We start from the raw sequence: 25,999 nt of genomic DNA on the forward strand, positions 1-25,999 counted from the left end.
ATGAATTAAGCCCAAACAAGCCTTGGGCTGCTAACAAAATAAAATAAAGCCTTATCTCATGGCCCAATAAGGTTGTATTGGACCCCTCTTGCACATAGATAAGATGCACTAGGATCTCCTCTTGATACTCCAATGAACCTTCCAATTCTGACTTGGTGGAAACCTTCAAAACCAATGCATTCAATGCGTCTTTCAATGTCTTTGTCTTGGACCGAGTCATTGGTCCATTTGGAACATGTAATTGGTCCTTGCTGGTGTTTCTGGGCTGGTCCGCATCACTGTTCCCTCTCAGCACCTAACGGACCGCTCAAGAAGATGTCACTTTTGTTTGGACTTGGATATAGACCTGATAGAACTTGAAACTCTGTGAGTACATTTTTTATCATATGAATTGAATGTACATCCCATTTGCTGAATATCATCAAGTCGTCGGCAAAGCAAAGATGAGAAATTCTGTCCTTCTTGCATCTCCAGTGGAACTTGAAGTTTTGGTTGGCACTCATATTGCAGAACAGCCCTGATAGGATTTCCATGCATAGGACAAACAAATATGGAGATAATGGATCACCTTGTCTCAGCCTCTCCCCTTGGAAGTAACCCGCAAGTTCACCGTTGACGTTGATTGAGAATTGACATGATGTAACACAAACCATGATCCAATCAATGACTGTTCTAGGGAATCCCATTTTTATTAACGTAGCATCAACGAAATCCCACCGAACCGAGTCATAAGCCTTCATCAGGTCTACTTTCATAGCACAACGAGCAGGACCCGTAGTTGTATGATAGCCTTTCATTAGTTCCTGAGACAAAAGAATATTGTCGCTTATTCTCCGTCCAGAGATAAAAGTTGTTTGATACGGACCTACTAAGGATGGTAAAACAACTTTCATTCTCCCAGCTAGAATCTTCGCGATGCATTTGTATACTGTATTGCAGCAAGATATAGGACGAAAATCTGTCAACCTCGTAGGATTAGCAACTTTAGGGATAAGGGAAATGGATGTAGCATTCATTTCTTTAAGCATTCTACAAGTCTGGAAGAAAGAGCTAACAGCGTTGATTACATCTTCCCCCACTATGTGCCACATTCTTTTGAAGAAACCTGCGTTGAAACCATCCGGACCAGGAGCTTTGTTGTTTTTCAAACTAAACATAGCATGCTTAATCTCCTCTCTTGTGACATCTTGTGCTAGTACCTGCTGTTGAGTTGAAGACAGTTTGTAATTAATTGCCGATTGCATCACTTCCTCGTTCAGGACCCTAGGCATCTGTTTCACTCCCAATACACGCTGGAAGTATGCAATTACTTCTGATTTGACTGCCTTGTGTCCTTCAGCGACTTCTCCATCCTCCCTTGTAACCGAGAGAAGCTTCTTTCTATTCTGTCTACCATTTACTGATTTGTGAAAGTAGCTAGTATTCTGATCCCCCAAGCTAAGCCATTGTATCCTTGCTTTTTGTTTGAAAAAACTCTCTTCCGCCCTGACAGTAGAAGCATAGTTACGAACAGCATCTCTTTCTCGCATACGCAATGTTGGATTCTCAGGCGCTGTATACAGAGCTTGTTGAGCCTTATCCATGTGATCTTTTGCATCTTTGACTCTATCGGAAATATTGGAGAAGTGAGTCTTATTGAAATGTTTAAGTTCCTGCTTTAGCTTCCTTAGTTTGCAACACAGTTGATACATTGGACAACCTCCCAAATGCTGATCCCATACTTTCTTCACCAAGGGCATGAACTCCTCATGATCCATCCACATATCAAAAAATCTGAATGGTTTCTTTATGTTCTGAACATTGCCAGTTACTTTTACCACCATGGGAGAATGATCTGACATACCAGCAGGCAAAAATCTCGCTTCCGACAATGGGAAGCGCATATTCCACTTCTCATTCACAAGCACTCTATCTAGTTTTCGCATAATCATATTCTCAGGACATTGGTTCATCCAAGTGATGCGAACCTCGTGATCACGTGGTCACGCAACCCACAATCAAGATTGAGATCTGATCCCGGAAAGCTGAAATAGGTCTGATATGAGTGCGACACAATGGAAACCTGCCCCAAGGCACCAACACTATTGGAATGAGTAGAATGACGCCACGAAGCCAGTTAATCTTCGATAAGTCAGATTCAGTTCGTTCAAGAACTGAAGAATGCAAGAATCACTCTCACACGTTAAAACTGAAAAATTCAGAATAATAATCATCAAAAGCTGCCGAAATTTTGGCCTACATGAGTTTAAATAGTTCTTGAAAAGTTAACCCTAATGGACCCTTTATGTGGACTTATATGAGGTCCACTCAAAACTGGCCCAAAACCCAAAAATGAAAGCCCATAACCCAAAAATGAAAAGCCCATAACTTAATCCAAACAAGTCTTGGATCCTAGCTTAAAACAAAGTATGAATTAAGCCCAAACAAGCCTTGGGCTGTAGCTAACAAAATAAAATAAAGCCCTTATCTCATGGCCCAAATAAGGTTGTATTGGACCCCTCTTCCACATGGATAAGATGTACTAGGATCTCCTCTTGATACTCCAATGGACCTTCCAATTCTGACTTGGTGGAAACCTTCAAAACCAATGAATTCAATGCGTCTTTCAATGTCTCTGTCTTGGACCGAGTCATTGGTCCATTTGGAACATGTAATGGGTCCTTGCTGGTGTTTCTGGGCTGGTCCGCATCACCAAGTATAATGCATACCTGAATACCGAAGATCATCCACTTTCGCTTCACGTATACATGTTTCCAATCTGTCCATATGACCAGCCCACGTAGAAGACCCTCCTAACCTCTCTGACTGGTTGCGGATAGCATTAAAGTCGCCCATAAGAATCCATGGGGTTGACTCCCATCCATCACTACGACTCACAATATCAGACCATAAAGCCTCACGTAAGGATGCATTATTGTCTCCGTAAATGATTGAAGTATTAAAACAGATATTGGTAGCTAATATCATGACAGAAACATGGATAGCCTGGTCTGACATTCCCAGAACATCCACCTTCACCAAATCAGCATTCCAACAAACCCAAATACGACCACGACAAGAGAAATCATAATTATACAAGAATGACCAATTACGCAGAAGAAGTTGCGAAACATTATCTTTATTCCTGTCTCTAACCCGAGTTTCAACCAAACCAAAAAAAACCATCCTCTCTTGATGGATGAGCTGACGCAGTTCTGAATGCTTTATGGGATCATTCAAACCTCTAACATTCCAACATCCAATAATCATCGGGAAATAGAGAGGAGTACCAAACAGCAACACACTGATTACCTTGACTTGCCCCCCTCGAGGAGCCAGATTTCTTACTCTTCTTTGAAAGGCCTGCAGAACCCGTTTTCTTTTTCTCTAGAGAGTCTCTAGCCTTGCTAGCTAACTGATTAATAAAAGTTTCCCCGTCAGAAGAAATCTGATTCTGCTTATTATCTGCAGGTTTAGAGTTCACAGCTCTTATTTTCCTTTTGCCCTCTGCCCCCATTGTACGATCATCAACTTTACTGGTAGCACATATCGCTGTGGTATGTCCAAAGACATTGCAATTATTGCACCTTGAAGGTATCCATTCATAATCCGCTGAAATTGTTATGAATAACCCATTTGGACAGCGAAGGTCGTATTCCTTCACCAGCGTTTTCGAAGCTTCTATCTCTACGCAAACTCTTGCGTAGCTAAGCCTTTTACGCAACAATGTAGTAAGGTCAGCATGAAGGGGAACCCCAATAGCACTCGCTACACAACTCAACCCCTTAACAGTCCAATACTCGAGAGGAACATTATAGAGCTTAACCCATACCGGAACTCTATCCAGATCATCTTTCAAAAATTGCATGTTTGGATGCCAACGTTTAAGCACCAAAGGTCTGTTGGCCATGTGCCATGGGGCTCTCTCCAGAACATTAGTGGCGCGGTCGACAGAATCAAAAGTGAAGAGAAAGAATCCATTATCAGAAGATAAAACTTCGGATAGACCGTGGGAGCCCCATATTCTTTTGGCAATAGAATTAACAACAGGATAGGGTAATTTCTGACACACGAAATGACCAACTAGAGTTGATTTCCAAAGTTCACAGCCATCCTCAAACACATCAAGTGGAGGAGCTACTGTCACACGACCATCAGTTATTGCGGGGGGAGCAAAATGCAAGTTACGGACTGGATTCATATCAAGGGACATCCTACCCTTATTGTTATGAATAACCCTTTTAAGACATTACTCTTTTCTAGACCTACAACAACACCTCTTCATCGTGTTACGATTCTTCACCTCCTCAAGGGAAAACAGCCTCCGGAAACTCCTGTAAAAATCTGGGCTCGATTCAACAGTCAGATCAAAAGATTCGGCTCTTTTAAGACATTACCCTTGTCTAGACCTACAACAACAATTCTTCATCGAGTTGCGATTCTGCACCTCCTTCAAGGTAAAACAGCCTCTGGAAACTCATGTAAACATTTTGGCGCCATCCAACAGTCATATCAAAAGATATGGCTCTTTTGAGATTTTAATCTTGTCTAGACCTACAACAACACCTCTTCACCGAGTTGCGATTCTCCACCTCCTCAAAGGGAAACAGCCTCCGAAAACTCTAGCAAAAATATAAGCGCGATTCAACGATCAGATTAAAAGATTCGGCTCTTTTAAGACATTACTCTTGTCAAGATGTACAACAACACCTCTTCACCGTGTTACGATTCTTCACCTCCTCAAGGTAAAACAGCCTCCGCAAACTCCTGTAAAAATCTTGGAATGATCCAACAGTCATATCAAAAGATATGGCTCCTTTGAGAAATTACTCTTGTCTAGACTCACTAAAACACCTCTTCACCAAGTTGCGATTCTCCACCTCTTCAAGGGGAAACAGCCTCCGAAAACTCATGTAAAAATATAGGCGTGATATAATGGTCAGATCAAAAGATTCGACTCTTTTAAGACATTACTCTTCTCTAGACTGAGAACAACACCTCTTCACCGAAATGCGATTCTTCACCTCCTCAAGGTAAAACAGCCTCCGGAAACTCCTGTAAAAATCTTAGAATGATCCAACAATCATATCAAAAGATATGGCTCCTTTGATAAATTACTCTTGTCTGGACCCACTAAAACACCTCTTCACCGAGTTGCGATTCTCACCTCTTCAAGGGAAAACAACCTCCGGAATCTCATGTAAAAATCTGGGGCCCATCCAATGGTCAGATAAAAAGATAAGGACCTTTTGAGACATTGTTCTTGTCTAGACATACAACAACACCTCTTCACCGAGTTGCGATTCACCACCTCGTCAAGGGGAAACAGTGATGCGGACCAGCCCAGAAACACCAGCAAGGACCCATTACATGTTCCAAATGGACCAATGACTCGGTCCAAGACAAAGACATTGAAAGACGCATTGAATGCATTGGTTTTGAAGGTTTCCACCAAGTCCACCAAGTCAGAATTGGAAGGTCCATTGGAGTATCAAGAGGAGATCCTAGTACATCTTATCCATGTGCAAGAGGGGTCCAATACAACCTTATTTGGGCCATGAGATAAGGCTTTATTTTATTTTGTTAGCTACAGCCCAAGGCTTGTTTGGGCTTAATTCATACTTTGTTTTAAGCTAGGATCCAAGGCTTATTTGGATTAAGTTATGGGCTTTTATTTTTTGGTTATGGGCTTTTCATTTTAGGGTTTTGGGCCAGTTTTGAGTGGACCTCATATAAGTCCACATAAAGGGTCCATTAGGGTTAACTTTTCAAGAACTACTTAAACTCATGTAGGCCAAAATTTCGGCAGCTTTGATGATTATTATTCTGAATTTTTCAGTTTTTACTGTGAGAGTGATTCTTGCATTCTTCAGTTCTTGAACGAACTAAATCTGACTTATCGAAGATTAACTGGCTTCGTGGCGTCATTCTACTCATTCCAATAGTGTTGGTGCCTTGGGGCAGGTTTCCATTGTGTCGCACTCATATCAGACCTATTTCGGCTTTCCGGGATCAGATCTCAATCTTGATTGTGGGTTGCGTGAACACGTGATCACGAGGTTCGCATCAGTTGGTATCAGAGCTAGGCTCCGAAACAAGGTCATATCATTCTGTTATTTTCGTTTTTTTTTTTGTGTCCCTTAAGTTTTTTAGTGTTTGCATCCATCTTCTTGTTCTTCGTGTCTGTGTCATCTAAGCAAAAAAAAAAAAAAAGTTTATATTTCATCTTGTTACTTGCCTCTAATCATATCAGTTTGTTAAAAAGAAAAAAAAAATCAGAAAGAAATAGAGAAAAGAGTGATTAGTTGAAATTTGAAGGATCATTCAATTTTTGCCGCAGAAACACAAATCTTGGTGAACCATAAGCAAACCACCTCGGAATCAATTTAAAATTTCATATTCAGTCTATTGGGGGTGGGATCGCATGATATATCAAATTTGGGCTTATTCTGATTATTTGCTTGAGGTTTTAATTCGAGTTTCAATTCTGCCGCAAAACACTACTCTTAGTGAACCCTAGGTAAAACACCTTGGAATCTATTGAAACTTCATATTCTGAGTATTGGGTATGCGATTGCATCACATATTAAATTTGGGATTATTTTGATATCGGTTTCTGGAGGTTTTAATTGGAGGTTCAATTCTGCCGCAAACTGATCATACAAGGGGTTTGGGTATCTAGACATTATAGAACGACCTATAAATTGATTTTTGGTGTTTTCATAGTATTGTAATACTAAATATTGAATTGAGGTCATTTCGACATCGTTTGGTCTGGGTTTCAATTCTGTTACGTAAAATTGCGTAATAGGTTAGATTTGCCTCGAGTTTCAAAACATGATCTTTGCTGTTTAGTTTTGTCCAAATATTTTTGTTTCTGCTATATTTGGATTATCTAGGAGTCAAGTAATTGTTTTCTTAACATTTGCTTCTGTTTTATTTCGTGTCTTCGTTTCGTCCACAATTCGTACGAATTTGCATTGCTACTCGTAAAATCGTAATCCTAGTTTTGTTTTGCTTTGTTTTCAGTATATTTATTTATTCTTGAGTCTGAAAATTATATTTAGAGTGCGCTGCGAAGGCTATTGACTTTGATTTGTTGATTTCAGTTTCTAAAGAACCAAAAGAAAGCAAGTTGTGAGGTAAAAGGCGTAGAGAGCTTAATAGAGTGAAAAGCCTTCATTTTTGTTTGTGTGATACACGAGAGGTGTGAGGATATATTTGTGCTACTGACCAAATTTTGCAGATTCAAAGAATGTCTGAAAACAACGAATCAGCGACACAAAACGTTGACGTAGCTTTCCAATTGCGATCCATAGGCCAGCAACTTGAGTTGTTGTCTAGGACGTACAAGGATCTGAAAGATGAGGTGAATTCGATAAAGCAACAGAATAGTGGGGCTAATCGACGGGGAAATACGGTCCGTATGGCAGCACGGAATGTGAGATCTGATTTTGAAGATTGTTGATGAAAACGCAGATGCGGGAGAAGATGACTATGATTTTGCATCAGCTGGCCAAGGAATCAGGTCTGGACCGAACAGGGCTAGGAGGAATGTGAATTTCCGTGGCATGAGCACTTATGAAGATATGGATGGGGACTTGGACACCATTAAACTGAAAATTCCTACCTTTCAAGGTAAAAATGATCCCGAGGCTTATTTGGAGTGGGAGAAAAAGGTAGATTGGATTTTTGATTGCCATAGCTATTCTGAACAGAAAAAGGAGAAATTGGTGATAATTGAGTTTACGGAGTATGCGTTGATTTGGTGGGATCAGATTGTGATCAGTAGGAGGAGGAATGGCGAGCGACCCGTTCAGACTTGGGGGGAGATGAAAGTCTTAATGAGGAGACGATTTGTGCCAAACCACTATTATAGAGACTTATATCTGAAGCTCCAAGGTCTGAATCAAGGTTATAAGACAGTAGATGAATATCACAAAGAGATGGAGATAGCAATGATTCGGGCTAATGTTGTTGAGGATAGAGAAGCCACCATGGCTAGATTTGTTAATGGGTTGAATCGGGACATTGCTAATGTGGTTGAGCTACAGCACTATGTGGAGCTAGAGGACATGGTTCACATGGCGACGAAGGTTGAGAGACAACTTAGGAGGGGGCATGCTCGGCCAGCGTTTAATTCGGGTTCGTCATCATCTTGGAAGCCGAATCTAAAGAGAGAGGGCACTGTCCGCCCAAGATCCTTTGGTCCTTCTAGAACTGAACCACCAAAGGCTAAAGTTGATGTCCCTACTGATGCCAAAGGTAAATCTGAAACTCAACCTAAACGTACTCGTGATGTTAAATGTTTCAGGTGTCAGGGACATGGACATTATGCTTCAGAGTGTCCAAACAAGAGAATCATGATGATTAGAGATAATGGTGATGTGGAATCTGAAAGTGACAGTTCTGATTGTGAAGGCATGCCACCATTGGAGGATAGTGACGGGGATGAGTTAGCATTACCGGTTGAGGAGTCCTTGGTTATAAGGCGAACACTTCAGGTTCAGGTCAAAGAAGATGATACTAATGAACAAAGGGAAAACATCTTCCATACGCGTTGTTACGTACAAAGAAAGGTGTGTGGTTTAATTATAGATAGTGGAAGCTGTGTTAATGTTTGTAGTGCCACCCTTGTTAGTAAACTGAATTTGTGTACTGCTAAGCATGCTAAACCATATAGATTGCAATGGCTGAATGATAGTGGTGAAGTGAAAGTGACTAAACAGGTTGTGGTTCCATTTTCGATTGGGAAATATGTTGATGAAGTTCTGTGCGACGTGGTACCAATGCAAGCAAGTCACATCTTGTTGGGGAGACCATGGCAATATGATAGGAAGGCAATTCATGATGGGGTTAAAAATAGGTATACCATTGTAAAAGATGGTAAAACCATCACTCTTGTACCTCTTACACCCAAACAGGTGTATGATGATCAAATAAAGCTAAAAAGTGAGCATGAGGCGATGGGGAGAGAAAATCAAGGTGAGGAAAAAGGGGAGAGAAGACCATCAGATTCGGCTAGAACACAAACCACTACAACCCATTCGGCCACCCAGCCAAACACAAGCAAATATTCGGCCAACACTCCAAACAAATCAAACCATTCGACCACAACTCAAAAACACCCAAATCTGGCCGAGAGTGGAGGTAAGACAAGAGGAGTGAAGAAAGTCAGCAAGTGTGATGAGAATTGTGTGGAAAAACTAAAGAAACAACCCAATTTTTATGCTAGAGAGGGTGAGGTCAGATCTGCATTTTTCACTAACAAGCCAATGATCTTACTTGTGTACAAAGAGGCTTACTTTAATACTAATGATCTTGATCATATTGTGCCTAGTGTTGCTATTTCTTTGTTGCAGGGATTTGATGATGTGTTCCCTGACGATACTCCTAGCGGATTACCACCATTGAGGGGGATAGAGCATCAGATTGATTTCGTACCCGGAGCTTCAATTCCTAACCGACCAGCTTATAGAAGCAATCCCGAGGAGACGAAGGAGCTTCAAAGGCAAGTTGATGAGCTGATGGAAAAGGGCTACATTCGTGAGAGTATGAGCCCGTGTGCTGTACCCGAGCTACTTGTGCCAAAGAAGGATGGAACATGGAGGATGTGTGTTGATTGCCGAGCCATCAACAACATAACGGTAAAGTATAGACATCCCATCCCTAGGCTTGATGACATGTTAGATGAGTTACATGGATCCTGTATTTTCTCTAAAATTGACTTGAAAAGTGGGTACCATCAAATTAGGATGAAAGAAGGTGATGAATGGAAAACAGCATTTAAGACTAAGCATGGTTTGTATGAATGGTTAGTAATGCCGTTTGGACTTACAAATGCACCTAGTACGTTTATGCGTTTAATGAATCATGTGTTGCGAAGGTTAGAGAGAGGTTAGAGAGGAAAGATTCAAAGGGGCGGTGCTCCAACAGCCATATCTCCGGCGACCACCGTTGGATCAAGCCAAGATTTGGTTATGTTGTGAACTGAACTATTGTCTACATTCTGACCGGAGGGATCTTCTAAAGCTTCCGCCGTTTAAGAAATCTGGACAATTGAAATTTTCTGGAAAACCCCCTAGTGCTGTCAGAGTCGCCGGCCCGTTTTGCCTTGTTGTTGGATCCAGACTATTTTTTGGTATGTTGTGAACATCTATATTGCCTTCATTCTGTCCAGAGGGATCGTCCATATTGGATTCCTCCTGCGGAAGCCAGCCATTTGAATATTTCTGGAGAAATCCTTCTCGGAATAGTCAGAGCCGCCGGCATATTTCTCCTTCTTCCACCGTTGGATCAAGCTTATTTTTGGATATGTGATGCATCGGGTTATGATACACATTCTGAACGGTGGAGATTAGAAATTAAGCCTCCAGCAACGTTGTCTACATGTTCAACAGAAGGTCGTCATTCTCAGGTCAGTTTCGGTATAATTAAGATCTGCGGCGATCCAACCGTTAAACTGTGCTGAGTTTTGAATATGTTATACATAACATGTGTATCTTCCTTTGAACCGTTGGGATGTTTGAACTGATCGGTGTTCCAATCATAGTGTTGGTCGCTTATTAGTGCTTCTTGGACTGAGTTTTTTCTAGTATTTGTATGCTGCCAAATTGTCTTTGTGTTCTGCTGTCAAATTTGTTCCAATGGTTAGCTCTGACATTGAACAACACAATGGAGTTAAATCTGGACATACTTTACAATTAGAGCTCCAAGACATGCTAAATAGTCATGACATGAATCCTGTGTTGGGTTCTAAAGGTGATGAGTTGAAGGTTGGGTCTAAGCAACAAGAACAGCTACACCTTAGCCCCAAATTGAATTTTTTAAATGCTTTGAAGGGCTCTGATGTTGATGAAAATAAGGGTAGGATGTCCCTTGATATGAATCCAGTCCGTAACTTGCATTTTGCTCCCCCCGCAATAACTAATGGTCGTGTGACAGTAGCTCCTCCACTTGATGTGTTTGAGGATGGCTGTGAACTTTGGAAATCCACTCTAGTTGGTCATTTCGTGGGTCAGAAATTACCCTATCCTGTTGTTAATTCTATTGCTAAAAGAATATGGGGCTCCCACGGTCTATCCGAAGTTTTATCTTCTGATAATGGATTCTTTCTCTTCACTTTTGATTCTGTCGATCGCGCCACTAATGTTCTGGAGAGAGCCCCATGGCACATGGCCAACAGACCTTTGGTGCTTAAACGTTGGCATCCGAACATGCAATTTTTGAAAGATGATCTGGATAGAGTTCCGGTATGGGTTAAGCTCTACAATGTTCCTCTCGAGTATTGGACTGTTAAGGGGCTGAGTTATGTAGCGAGTGCTATTGGGGTTCCCCTTCATGCTGACCTTACTACATTGTTGCGTAAAAGGCTTAGCTACGCAAGAGTTTGCGTTGAGATAGAAGCTTCGAAAACGCTGGTGAAGGAATACGACCTTCGCTGTCCAAATGGGTTATTCATAACAATTTCAGCGGATTATGAATGGATTCCTTCAAGGTGCAATAATTGCAATGTCTTTGGACATACCACATCGATATGTGCTACCAGTAAAGTTGATGATCGTACAATGGGGGCAGAGGGCAAAAGGAAAATAGGAGCTGTGAACTCTAAACATGCAGATAATAAGCAGAATCAGCTTCAATGGCAGGTAGTTGGTAAACGAAATAAGGGTGTTACGATTGGTGAGAATGATTGTTTGGCATCTAAAGAGCTTAATTGTAATGAGAATGGTTGTTTAGCATCTGCTTTACAGAGTGCTGATTTGTAATACGAATGAATCTGCGACATTAGATGTGCCCAATGCTGGTTGTTTATGAAGATGAAAATCCTACCTCTCCTCTTATTTTGAAGAGCTTACGAGCAGACATGGTGCCGGAGGAAGGGGATGCATGTACTTCTTTAGATCAAAGTTCAACCATCTGTAATGCAACCATGAACCCTGTTAGTCATGAGGTGAATGTTGATATTGGAGTTATGGGAGGTGGTACAGGTAAAGGAAGATGATGATAAGGAGTCGACGTCACTGATCCCAACAAGTCCGCAAAGTCCGATTTCTTCTGACGGGGAAACTTTTATTAATCAGTTAGCTAGCAAGGCTAGAGACTCTCTAGAAAAAAAGAAAACGGGTTCTCCAGGCTTTTCAAAGAAGAGTAAGAAATCTGGCTCCTCGAGGGGGGGCAAGTCAAGGTAATCCGTGTGTTGATGTTTGGTACTCCTCTCTATTTCCCTATGATTATTGGATGTTGGAATGTTAGAGGTTTGAATGATCCCATAAAGCATTCAGAACTGCGTCAGCTCATCCATCAAGAGAGGATGGTTTTTTTTGGTTTGGTTGAAACTCGGGTTAGAGACAGGAATAAAGATAATGTTTCGCAACTTCTTCTGCGTAATTGGTCATTCTTGTATAATTATGATTTCTCTTGTCGTGGTCGTATTTGGGTTTGTTGGAATGTTGATTTGGTGAAGGTGGATGTTCTGGGAATGTCAGACCAGGCTATCCATGTTTCTGTCATGATATTAGCTACCAATATCTGTTTTAATACTTAATCATTTACGGAGACAATAATGCATCTGTACGTGAGGCTTTATGGTCTGATATTGTGAGTCGTAGTGATGGATGGGAGTCAACCCCATGGATTCTTATGGGCGACTTTAATGCTATCCGCAACCAGTCAGAGAGGTTAGGGGGGTCTTCTACGTGGGCTGGTCATATGGACAGATTGGAAACATGTATACGTGAAGCGAAAGTGGATGATCTTCGGTATTCAGGTATGCATTATACTTGGACGAACCAATGTCCTGAGAATATGATTATGCGGAAACTAGATAGAGTGCTTGTGAATGAGAAGTGGAATATGCGCTTCCCATTGTCGGAAGCGAGATTCTTGCCTGCTGGTATGTCAGATCATTCTCCCATGGTGGTAAAAGTCACTGGCAATGTTCAGAACATAAAGAAACCATTCAGATTCTTCGATATGTGGATGGATCATGACGAGTTCATGCCCTTGGTGAAGAAAGTATGGGATCAGCATTCAGGAGGGTGTCCAATGTATCAACTGTGTTGCAAACTAAGGAAGCTAAAGCAGGAACTTAAACATTTCAATAAGACTCACTTCTCCAATATTTCCGATAGAGTCAAAGATGCAAAAGATCACATGGATAGGGCTCAACAAGCTCTGCATACAGCGCCTGAGGATCCAACATTGCGTATGCGAGAAAGAGATGCTGTTCATAACTATGCTTCTACTGTCAGGGCGGAAGAGTGTTTTTTCAGACAAAAGGCAAGGATACAATGGCTTAGCTTGGGGGATCAGAATACTAGCTACTTTCACAAATCAGTAAATGGTAGACAGAATAGAAATAAGCTTCTCTCGGTTACAAGGGAGGATGGAGAAGTCGCTGAAGGACACGAGGCAGTCAAATCAGAAGTAATTGCATACTTCCAGCGTGTATTGGGAGTGAAACAGATGCCTAGGGTCCTGAACGAGGAAGTGATGCAATCGGCAGTTATTTACAAATTGTCGGCAACTCAACAGCATGTACTAGCACAAGATGTCACAAGAGAGGAGATTAAGCATGCTATGTTTTAGTTTGAAAAACAACAAAGCTCCTGGTCCAGATGGCTTCAACGCAGGTTTCTTCAAAAGAATGTGGCACATAGTGGGGGAAGATGTAATCAACGCTGTTAGCTCCTTCTTCCAGACTCGTAGAATGCTTAAAGAAATGAATGCTACATCCATTTCCCTTATCCCTAAAGTTGCTAATCCTACGAGGTTGACAGATTTTCGTCCTATATCTTGCTGCAATACAGTATACAAATGCATCGCGAAGATTCTAGCTGGGAGAATGAAAGTTGTTTTACCATCCTTAGTAGGTCCGTATCAAACAGCTTTTTATCTCTGGACGGAGAATCAGCGACAATATTCTTTTGTCTCAGGAACTAATGAAAGGCTATCACACAACTACGGGTCCTGCTCGTTTGTGCTATGAAAGTAGACCTGATGAAGGCTTATGACTCTGTTCGTGGGATTTCGTTGATGCTACGTTGATAAAAATGGGATTCCCTAGAACAGTCATTGATTGGATCATGGTTTGTGTTACATCATGTCAATTCTCAATCAACGTCAACGGTGAACTTGCGGGTTACTTCCAAGGGGGGAGAGGGCTGAGACAAGGTGATCCATTATCTCCATATTTGTTTGTCCTATGCATGGAAATCCTGTCAGGGCTGTTCTGCAATATGAGTGCCAACCAAAACTTCAAGTTCCACTGGAGATGCAAGAAGGACAGAATTTCTCATCTTTGCTTTGCCGACGACTTGATGATATTCAGCAAAGGGGATGTACATTCAATCCGTATGATCAAAAATGTACTCACAGAGTTTCAGGTTCTATCAGGTCTATATCCAAATCCAAACAAAAGTGACATCTTCTTGAGCGGTTCGTTAGGAGCTGAGAGGGAACAGATTATCAGTATTCTTGGGTTTAGAGAGGGGGAGCTTCCTATGAAATATTTGGGAGTGCCTCTTATCTCGTCCAGACTAAAGGCTGTTAATTGTAAGGGCCTCGTGGATCGAATTACCGCCAAAGTTCGACATTGGACCTGCAGAACACTCTCTTTCGCAGGGCGAGTACAACTGATTAACTCAGTCTTATTCTCCATCCAGGTCTATTGGGCATCTCTATTCCTATTACCTGGGGAAGTAGTGAAAAATGTTGAGCAAATTATGAGATCCTTTCTTTGGTCAGGTTTAGATATGAGCACTACCAGGGCTAAAGTGGCTTGGGATCAGGTATGTCTTCCAAAAAAGGAGGGGGGCCTAGGCATAAAAAGGATAGCAGAATGGAACAAGATTGCCTTGTTGAAACATATTTGGAACTTGTGCAATGACTCAGATGGTTCAATCTGGTCTACTTGGATCAGATCCAATCTCTTGCGAGGTAGGAATTTCTGGACAATCAAGGCGCCAGGAAGCTGCTCTTGGGCTTGGGGAAAGATTCTAAAGCTCAGATCCTTAGCATGGCCGAAGATGAAGCACGTCATCGGAGATGGAATGACAACCTCTCTATGGTTTGACAATTGGCATCCTCACAGCCCGCTCGCTGATACCTACGGTGAACGTTTCATCTATGATTCAGGTATGGAACACAACGCGAGAGTGAACGTGCTGATTAATAACTTAGAATGGAGAATTCCTATCACTCATGCTATTGGCTGGCACCCCATTTTAGAAGCTATTCCTTCCACCTCTACTCCTAAGGGGCAAAAGGATGAGATTGTTTGGTTGGATTCGCCAAATCAGATTTTCTCGGTCAAAGTAGCTTGGGAACAACTAAGAATTCATCATCAAATGGTTGATTGGCATGACATCGTGTGGTTCAAGAATGCTGTCCCAAGACATGCATTTCTTCTTTGGGTGGCTATCCAACGGAAACTCTCAACGCAGGATAGACTTCATCGGTTTGGTATTCATGGTCCCAATAGGTGCTCACTCTGTCTCTGCAATAATGAAGATCACAACCACTTGTTCTTCGAATGCTCCTTTGCGAAAGCATTTATGGTGGAATGTTTGTGATAGATGCGACATTCCAAGAATGACAAAAAGCTTGGATGAATGGATTCGATTGGCCACTGTCTCTTGGCATGGAAAAAGTTTCGTCAACTTTTCTCGTAAACTGGGTTTCGCAGCTACAGTGTATTGTATCTGGCAAGAACGGAATGCAAGGATCTTTGCAGATGTGTCTAAAGCTTCGAATTTGGTTTTTGATCAAATCGAATGTATCATTCGCGATAAGCTTGTTTTGATAAGGAATGTTCAACAAACAGATGAAAACATAAGGATCCAAAGACTTTGGAGGGTCAATAACATGGACTCTTAATTTGATGTTTAGCTGGTTGTTTTTGTACCCCTAGCATATCTAGTTGGTCCAAGTTTTTGTTTTGTTGTGGCTAGCCTGTAGCCATTTGTTGGTTTTCGTTTCTGTCCTCATTGTAAATCTTGGGTATGCCCATTATATTCTTTGTATCATTTTCTTTTAATACATAAGTCAGCTTACCAAAAAAAAAAAGAATCATGTGTTGCGTGCATTTATAGGTAAGTTTGTGGTTGTGTATTTTGATGACATTTTGATATATAGCAAGAACTTAACTGAGCATCTTGATCATTTGCGTAATGTACTTAGTGTGTTGCGTAGTGAGAAATTGTATGCTAATCTTAAAAAGTGTGCCTTTTGCATGGAGAAAATTGTGTTTCTGGAATGTTCAACAAACAGATGAAAACATAAGGATCCAAAGACTTTGGAGGGTCAATAACATGGACTCTTAATTTGATGTTTAGCTGGTTGTTTTTGTACCCCTAGCATATCTAGTTGGTCCAAGTTTTTGTTTTGTTGTGGCTAGCCTGTAGCCATTTGTTGGTTTTCGTTTCTGTCCTCATTGTAAATCTTGGGTATGCCCATTATATTCTTTGTATCATTTTCTTTTAATACATAAGTCAGCTTACCAAAAAAAAAGAAAATTGTGTTTCTTGGCTATGTTGTAACTGCACAGGGTATCGAGATGGATGAGGAGAAAGTTAAGGCCATCCGGGAATGGCCTACACCAAAATCGGTAAGTGAGGTAAGGAGTTTTCATGGGTTAGCTAGTTTTTACAGGCGTTTTGTGAAAGATTTCAACACAATAGCTGCGCCCTTGAATGAAGTTGTTAAAAAGTCAGTTGGGTTTAGATGGGGGGAGGAACAAGAGTTGGCTTTTGTTTTTTTGAAAGAAAAATTATGTTCTGCACCTGTTTTGGCTTTACCTGACTTTACAAAAGCATTTGAAATAGAATGTGATGAGCCTGGAATAGGAATAGGTGCTGTTTTGATGCAGGATCAGAGACCTATTGCGTATTTCAGTGAGAAGTTAAGTGGAGCGACCTTGAACTATCCCACTTACGACAAAGAACTCTATGCTTTGGTAAGAGCACTTGAGACATGGCAGCATTACTTGTGGCCAAAAGAGTTTGTAATCCATTCGGATCATGAGTCCTTGAAACATCTGAAAGGACAAGGTAAGTTGAATAGGAGGCATGCAAAATGGGTTGAATTCATTGAAACTTTTCCTTACGTAATCAAGTATAAGCAAGGGAAAGAGAACATCGTAGCTGATGCACTCTCGTGCAGGTATGTTCTTTTACACACCATGAATACTAGATTGTTAGGTTTTGAATATGTGAAGGAATTGTATGATAATGATTCTGACTTTGCTGAGATTTATAATGCATGTGGACATTCGGCTTTCGGTAAGTTTTATTTGATGGATGGTTATTTGTTCAAAGAGAATAGATTGTGTGTTCCTGCTAGTTCTTTGCGTGAATTGCTTGTTCGTGAAGCACATGGGGGTGGTTTAATGGGTCACTTTGGGGTTGCGAAAACCTTGGAAGTATTGCATGAGCATTTCTATTGGCCAAAGATGAAAAGAGATGTGCAACGAATTTGTGAACAGTGCATTGCTTGTAGAAAGGCAAAATCTAGAGTACAACCGCATGGACTATATACACCACTACCTGTGCCTACTGAACCTTGGGTAGATATCTCTATGGACTTTGTTTTAGGTTTACCTAGGTCAAAGAAAGGTAGAGACTCTATCTTTGTTGTGGTAGATAGGTTTTCTAAAATGGCGCATTTCATTGCATGCCATAAAACAGATGATGCATCTCATATCGCAGACTTGTTCTTTAGAGAGATTGTACGTTTGCATGGCATTCCTAAGAGTATAGTGTCAGATCGTGATGTTAAGTTCCTTAGTTACTTTTGGAAGACCTTATGGGGAAAGTTGGGAACTAAACTCTTATTTTCAACAACATGTCATCCTCAAACAGATGGACAAACTGAGGTAGTGAATAGAACATTATCCCAACTTTTACGTACTGTAATTCAAAAGAATTTGAAAAGTTGGGAAGAATGTTTGCCTTTTGTTGAGTTTGCTTATAATAGAACTGTGCATTCAACTACTACTTTTTCTCCTTTTGAAATTGTTTATGGTTTTAATCCACTAACTCCTATGGACTTAATTCCTTTACCTTTTGAAGAAAGGGTAAGTTTAGATGGTGAAAAGAAGGCAAAGATGGTGAGAGAACTCCATGAGGGAGTTCGACTACAAATAGAGAAAAAGAACAGACTTTACGCTTCTAAAGCAAATAAGGGACGTAAACTGGTTGTTTTCCAACCCGGTGATTGGGTATGGGTGCACATGCGTAAGGAACGATTTCCTAACCAAAGGAAATCAAAATTACAGCCTCGTGGTGATGGTCCTTTTCAAGTTTTAGAGAGAATCAATGACAACGCATACAAAATCGACCTTCCAGGTGAATATAGTGTTAGTGCTACCTTTAATGTTGCTGATCTTACTTTGTTTGACACAGATTTTGATTCGAGGTCGAATCCTTTCGAGGAGAGAGGGGATGATGCGGACCAGCCTAGAAACACCAGCAAGGACCCATTACATGTTCCAAATGGACCAATGACTCGGTCCAAGACAAAGACATTGAAAGACGCATTGAATGCATTGGTTTTGAAGGTTTCCACCAAGTCAGAATTGGAAGATCCATTGGAGTATCAAGAGGAGATCGTAGTACATCTTATCCATGTGCAAGAGGGGTCCAATACAACCTTATTTGGGCCATGAGATAAGGGCTTTATTTTATTTTGTTAGCTACAGCCCAAGGCTTGTTTGGGCTTAATTCATACTTTGTTTTAAGCTAGGATCCAAGGCTTATTTGGATTAAGTTATGGGCTTTTCATTTTTTGGTTATGGGCTTTTCATTTTAGGGTTTTGGGCCAGTTTTGAGTGGACCTCATATAAGTCCACATAAAGGGTCCATTAGGGTTAACTTTTCAAGAACTATTTAAACTCATGGAGGCCAAAATTTCGGCAGCTTTGATGATTATTATTCTGAATTTTTCAGTTTTAACGTGTGAGAGTGATTCTTGCATTCTTCAGTTCTTAAACGAACTAAATCTGACTTATCGAAGATTAACTGGCTTCGTGACGTCATTCTACTCATTCCAATAGTGTTGGTGCCTTGGGGCAGGTTTCCATTGTGTCGCACTCATATCAGACCTATTTCGGCTTTCCGGGATCAGATCTCAATCTTGATTGTGGGTTGCGTGAACACGTGATCACGAGGTTCGCATCAAACAGCCTCCGAAATCTATAGTAAAAATATTAGCACGATTCAACGATCAGATTAAAAGATTCGGCTCTTTTAAGACATTACTCTTTTCTAGACCTACAACAACACCTCTTCACCGTGTTACGATTCTTCACCTCCTCAAGGGAAAACAGCCTCCGGAAACTCCTGTAAAAATCTGGGCTCGATTCAACAGTCAGATCAAAAGATTCGACTCTTTTAAGACATTACCCTTGTCTAGACCTACAACAACAATTCTTCATCGAGTTGCGATTCTGCACCTCCTCAAGGTAAAACAGCCTCTGGAAACTCATGTAAAAATTTTGGCGCCATCCAACAGTCATATCAAAAGATATGGCTCTTTTGAGATTTTACTCTTGTCTAGACCTACAACAACACCTCTTCACCGAGTTGCGATTCTCCACCTCCTCAAAGGGAAACAGCCTCCGAAAACTCTAGCAAAAATATAAGCGCGATTCAACGATCAGATTAAAAGATTCGGCTCTTTTAAGACATTACTCTTGTCTAGATGTACAACAACACCTCTTCACCGTGTTACGATTCTTCACCTCCTCAAGGTAAAACAGCCTCTGCAAACTCCTGTAAAAATCTTGGAATGATCCAACAGTCATATCAAAAGATATGGCTCCTTTGAGAAATTACTCTTATCTAGACTCACTAAAACACCTCTTCACCAAGTTGCGATTCTCCACCTCTTCAAGGGGAAACAGCCTCCGAAAACTCATGTAAAAATATAGGCGCGATATAATGGTCAGATCAAAAGATTCGAATCTTTTAAGACATTACTCTTCTCTAGACTGAGAACAACACCTCTTCACCGAAATGCGATTCTTCACCTCCTCAAGGTAAAACTGCCTCCGGAAACTCCTGTAAAAATCTTAGAATGATCCAACAATCATATCAAAAGATATGGCTCCTTTGAGAAATTACTCTTGTCTGGACCCACTAAAACACCTTTTCACCGAGTTGCGATTCTCACCTCTTCAAGGGAAAACAACCTCCGGAATCTCATGTAAAAATCTGGGGGCCATCCAATGGTCAGATAAAAAGATAAGGACCTTTTGAGACATTGCTCTTGTCTAGACATACAACAACACCTCTTCACCGAGTTGCGATTCACCACCTCGTCAAGGGGAAACAGCCTCCGAAATCTATAGTAAAAATATAAGCGCGATTCAACGATCAAATTAAAAGATTCGGATCTTTTAAGACATTACTCTTTTCTAGACCTACAACAACACCTCTTCACCGTGTTACGATTCTTCACCTCCTCAAGGGAAAACAGCCTCCGGAAACTCCTGTAAAAATCTGGGCTCGATTCAACAGTCAGATCAAAAGATTCGGCTCTTTTAAGACATTACCCTTGTCTAGACCTACAACAACAATTCTTCATCGAGTTGCGATTCTGCACCTCCTCAAGGTAAAACAGCCTCTGGAAACTCATGTAAAAATTTTGGCGCCATCCAACAGTCATATCAAAAGATATGGCTCTTTTGAGATTTTACTCTTGTCTAGACCTACAACAACACCTCTTCACCGAGTTGCGATTTTTTTTTTTGGTAAGCTGACTTATGTATTAAAAGAAAAAGATACAAAGAATATAATGGGCATACCCAAGATTTACAATGAGGACAGAAACGAAAAACCAACAAATGGCTACAGGCTAGCCATATAACAAAACAAAAAACTTAGACCAACTAGATATGCTAGGGGTACAAAACAACCAGCTAAACATCAAATTAAGAGTCCATGTTATTGACCCTCCAAAGTCTTTGGATCCTTAATGTTTTCATTTGTTTGTTGAACATTCCTCATCAAAACAAGCTTATCGCGAATGATACATTCGATTGATCAAAAAACCAAATTCGAAGCTTTAGACACATCTGCAAAGCTCCTTGCATTCTGTTCTTGCCAGATACAATACACTGTAGCTGCGAAACCCAGTTTACGAGAAAAGTTGACGAAACTTTTTCCATGCCAAGAGACAGTGGCCAATCGAATCCATTCATCCAAGCTTTTTGTCATTCTTGGAATGTCGCATCTGTCACAAACATTCCACCATAATGCTTTCGCAAAGGAGCATTCAAAGAACAAGTGGTTGTGATCTTCATTATTGCGGAGACAGAGTGAGCACCTATTTGGACCATGAATACCAAACCGATGAAGTCTATCCTGCGTTGAGAGTTTCCGTTGGATAGCCACCCAAAGAAGAAATGCATGTCTTGGGACAGCATTCTTGAACCACACGATGTCATGCCAATCAACCATTTGATGATGAATTCTTATTTGTTCCCAAGCTACTTTGACCGAGAAACTCTGATTTGGCGAATCCAACCAAACAATCTCATCCTTTTGCCCCTTAGGAGTAGATGTGGAAGGAATAGCTTCTATAATGGGGTGCCAGCCAATAGCATGAGTGATAGGAATTCTCCATTCTAAGTGATTAATCAGCATGTTCACTCTCGCGTTGTGTTCCATACTTGAATCATAGATGAAACGTTCACCGTAAGTATCAGCGAGCGGGCTGTGAGGATGCCAATTGTCAAACCATAGAGAGGTTGTCATTCCATCTCCGATGATATGCTTCATCTTCGGCCATGCTAAGGATCTGAGCTTTAGAATCTTTCCCCAAGCCCAAGAGCAGCTTCCTGGCGCCTTGATTGTCCTGAAATTCCTACCTCGCAAGAGATTGGATCTGATCCAAGTAGACCAGATTGAGCCATCTGAGTCATTGCACAAGTTCCAAATATGTTTCAACAAGGCAATCTTGTTCCATTCTGCTATCCTTTTTATGCCTAGCCCCCCCTCCTTTTTTGGAAGACATACCTGATCCCAAGCCACTTTAGGCCCTAGTAGTGCTCATATCTGAACCTGACCAAAGAAAGGATCTCATAATTTGCTCAACATTTTTCACTACTTCCCCAGGTAATAGGAATAGAGATGCCAATAGACCTGGATGGAGAATAAGACTGAGTTAATCAGTTGTACTCGCCCTGCAAAAGAGAGTGTTCTGCAGGTCCAATGTCGAACTTTAGCGGTAATTCGATCCACGATGGCCCTTACAATTAACAGCCTTTAGTCTGGACGAAGATAAGAGGCACTCCCAAATATTTCATAGGAAGCTCCTCCTCTCTAAACCCCAAAGAATACTGATAATGCTGTTTGATGCGAACCTCTTTGTTCATTAGTATCATTCTTCTTTGACCTGAACCTGAAGTGTTCGCCTTATAAACCAAGGACTCCTCAACCGGTAAAGCTAACTCATCCCCATCACTATCCTCCAATGGTGGCATGCCTTCACACAATCAGAACTGTCACTTTCAGATTTCCACATCACCATTATCTCTAATCATCATGATTCTTCTTGTTTGGACACTTTGAAGCATAATGTCCATGTCCCTGACACCTGAAACATTTAACATCACGAGTACGTTTTAGGTTGAGTTTCAGATTTACCTTTGGCATCAGTAGGGACATCAACTTTAGCCTTTGGTGGTTCAGTTTCTAGAAGGACCAAAGGATCTTGGCGGACAGTGCCCTCTCTCTTTAGATTCGGCTTCCAAGATGATGACGAACCCGAATTAAACGCTGGCCGAGCATGCCCCCTCCCTAAGTTGTCTCTCCACCTTCGTCGCCATGTGAACCCATTCCTCTAGCTCCACATAGTGCTGTAGCCTCAAACCACATTAGCAAATGTCCGATTCAACCCATTAAGAAATCTAGCCATGGTGCTTCTCTATCCTCAACAACATTAGCCCGAATCATTGCTATCTCCATCTCTTTGTGATATTCATCTACTGTCTTATAACCTTGATTCAGACCTTGGAGCTTCAGATATAAGTCTCTATAATAGTGGTTTGGCACAAATCATCTCCTCATTAAGACTTTCATCTCCCCCCAAAGTCTGAACGGGTCGCTCGCCATTCCTCCTCCTACTGATCACAATCTGATCCCACCAAATCAACGCATACTCCGTAAACTCAAGTAATCACCAATTTCACCTTTTTCTGTTCAGAATAGCTATGGCAATCAAAAATCCAATCTACCTTTTTCTCCACTCCAAATAAGCCTCGGGATCGTTTTTACCTTGAAAATGTAGGAAATTTTTCAGTTTAATGGTGTCCAAGTCCCCATCCATATCTTCATAATGGCTCATGCCACGGAAATTCACAATTCCTCCTAGCACCTCAGAAGCAGTTCGATCCAGACATGATTCCTTGGCCAGCTGATGAAAAATCATAGTCTAAATCTTTCACCCCCATCTGCGTTTTCATCAACAAAACAACTCTTCCAAAATCAGATCTGACATTCCGTGCCGCCATACGGACCGTATTTCCCCGTCGATCAGCCCCACTATTCTGTTGCCTTTATCGAATTCACCTCATCTTTCAGATCCTTGTACGTCCTAGACAACAGCTCAAGTTGCTGGCCTATGGATCGCAATTGGAAAGCTACGTCAACGTTTTGTGTCGCTGATTCCGTTATTTTCAGACATTCTTTGAATCTGCAAAAATCTTGGTCAGTAGCACCAAATATATCCTCACACCTCTCGTGTATCACACAAACCAAAAGTTAAGGCTTTTCACTCTATTAAAGCTCTCTAAGCGCCTTTTAACCTCACAACTTGCTTTTCTTTTTTTGGTTCTTTAGGAACTGAAATCAAACAAATCAAAGTCAATAGCCTTCGCAGCGCACTCTAAATATTAATTTTCAGACGCAAGAATCAATAAATATACTGAAAACAAAGCAAAAACAAAACAGGATTACGATTTGCGAGTAGCAATGCAAATTCGTACGAATTGTGGACGAAACGAAGACACGAAATAAAACAGAAGTTAATGTTAAGAAAACAATTACTTGACTCCTAGATAATCATGTTATTTTTTCAAATATAGCAGAAACAAAAAATATTTGGACAAAACTAAACAGCAAAAGATCATGTTTTGAAACTCGAGGCAAATCTAACCTCTATTACGGCAATTTTACGTAAACAGAATTGAAACCCAGACCAAACGATCTTCAAAATGACTCTCAAATTCAATATTTAGTATTGCAATACTATGAAAGCACCAAAAAATCAATTTATAGGTCGTCTATAATGTCTAGGTACCCAAACCCCTTGTATGATCAGTTTGCGGCAGAATTGAACCTCCAATTTAAAACCTCCAGAAAACGATATCAAAATAATCCCAAATTTAATATGTGATGCAATCGCATACCCAATACTCAGAAATATGAAAAGTTTCAATAGTATTTCCAAGGTATTTTACCTAGGGTTCACTAAGAGTAGTGTTTTGCGGCAGAATTGAAACTCGAAATTAAACCTCAAGCAAATAATATCAAAAAGCCCAACTTTGATATATCATGCGATCCCACCCCCAATAGACTGAATATTGAAAAGTTTAAATTTGATTACGAGGTGGTTTGCTTATGGTTCACCAAAGGATTTGTGTTTCTGCGGGCAAATTGAATGATCCTTCAAATTTCAACTAATCACTCTTTTCTCTATTTCTTTCTGAATTTTTTTTTTCTTTTTAACAAACTGATATTGGATTAGAGGCAGTAACAAGATGAAATATAAAAATTTTTTTTTTTTTTTTTTGGCTTAGATGACACAGACACGAAGAACAAGAAGATGGATGCAAAACACTAAAAAAACTTAAGGGAGCACTAAAAAAAAAAACGAAAATAACAGAATTGATATGACCTTGTTTCGGAGCCTAGCTCTGATACCAACTGATGCGAACCTCGTGATTCACGTGGTCACGCAACCCACAATCAAGATTGAGATCTGATTCCCGGAAAGCTGAAATAGGTCTGATATGAGTGCGACACAATGGAAACCTGCCCCAAGGCACCAACACTATTGGAATGAAGTAGAATGGCCGCCACGAAGCCAGTTAATCTTCGATAAGTCAGATTCAGTTCGTTCAAGAACTGAAGATGCAAGAATCACTCTCACACGTTAAAACTGAAAAATTCAGAATAATAATCATCAAAGCTGCCGAAATTTTGGCCTACATGAGTTTTAAATAGTTCTTGAAAAGTTAACCCTAATGGACCCCTTATGTGGACTTATATGAGGATTCCACTCAAAACTGGGCCCAAAACCCTAAGCTGAAAAAGCCCATAACCTGATCCAAACAAGCCTTGGACCCTAGCTCCAAACAAAGTTTTTAATTAAGCCCAAACATTAAAGAAAAATAATAAAAAAAGTAACTTGTCATTAAAATACCACCAGCCCTTCTTTCCTTGTGTAGCTAGGATGAATAAGGAATCCTTTATAAGAAAAGGATTCTGAACATTTAATGAATCCTTGCCACACTAGGAGATTATATTTGCAAACTCATTAAAGATCCTTGTGGAACTAGGAAATTCCCAAAAACCAGCTCCCACATCCTTGGAGGAAAAAGAATCCTAATCAAATAGGAAGTCCACAAGTCAAAATGAAGTAAATAACAAAATCCGTTACAGCCTCTTTGACCAGTATTGGGATGCCTTACCGAACTCCGACTGACCTGCAATTTTAACCCAAGGTAAGTAAGATATGTTCTGGATAGTCCACATAAAAATTATTAGCCCTGCGAAAGAGAGTGTTCTGCAGGTCCAATGTCGTACTTTAGGCGGTAATTCGATCCACGAGGCCCTTACAATCAATAGCCTTTAGTCTGGACGAGATAAGAGGCACTTCCCAAATATTTCATAGGAAGGCTCCCCCTCTCTAAACCCAAGAATACTGATAATCTGTTCCCTCCTCAGCAAAGCTAACACACCGCTCAAGAAGATGTCACTTTTGTTTGGATTTGGATATAGACCTGATAGATCTT

The 25,999-nt window shown here is 40.8% G+C and overlaps 1 pseudogene; it reads left to right on the plus strand.

Moving 5' to 3' along the window:
- Window positions 1–7,568: 7,568 nt before the first annotated feature.
- The window catches only part of LOC140954691 (uncharacterized), a 32,205-nt pseudogene continuing 13,774 nt past the window's right edge, over window positions 7,569–25,999 (plus strand).

The sequence above is a fragment of the Populus alba genome, chromosome 16 (assembly GCF_005239225.2).
Source record: "Populus alba chromosome 16, ASM523922v2, whole genome shotgun sequence".
NCBI classification, from domain to species: domain Eukaryota; kingdom Viridiplantae; phylum Streptophyta; class Magnoliopsida; order Malpighiales; family Salicaceae; genus Populus; species Populus alba.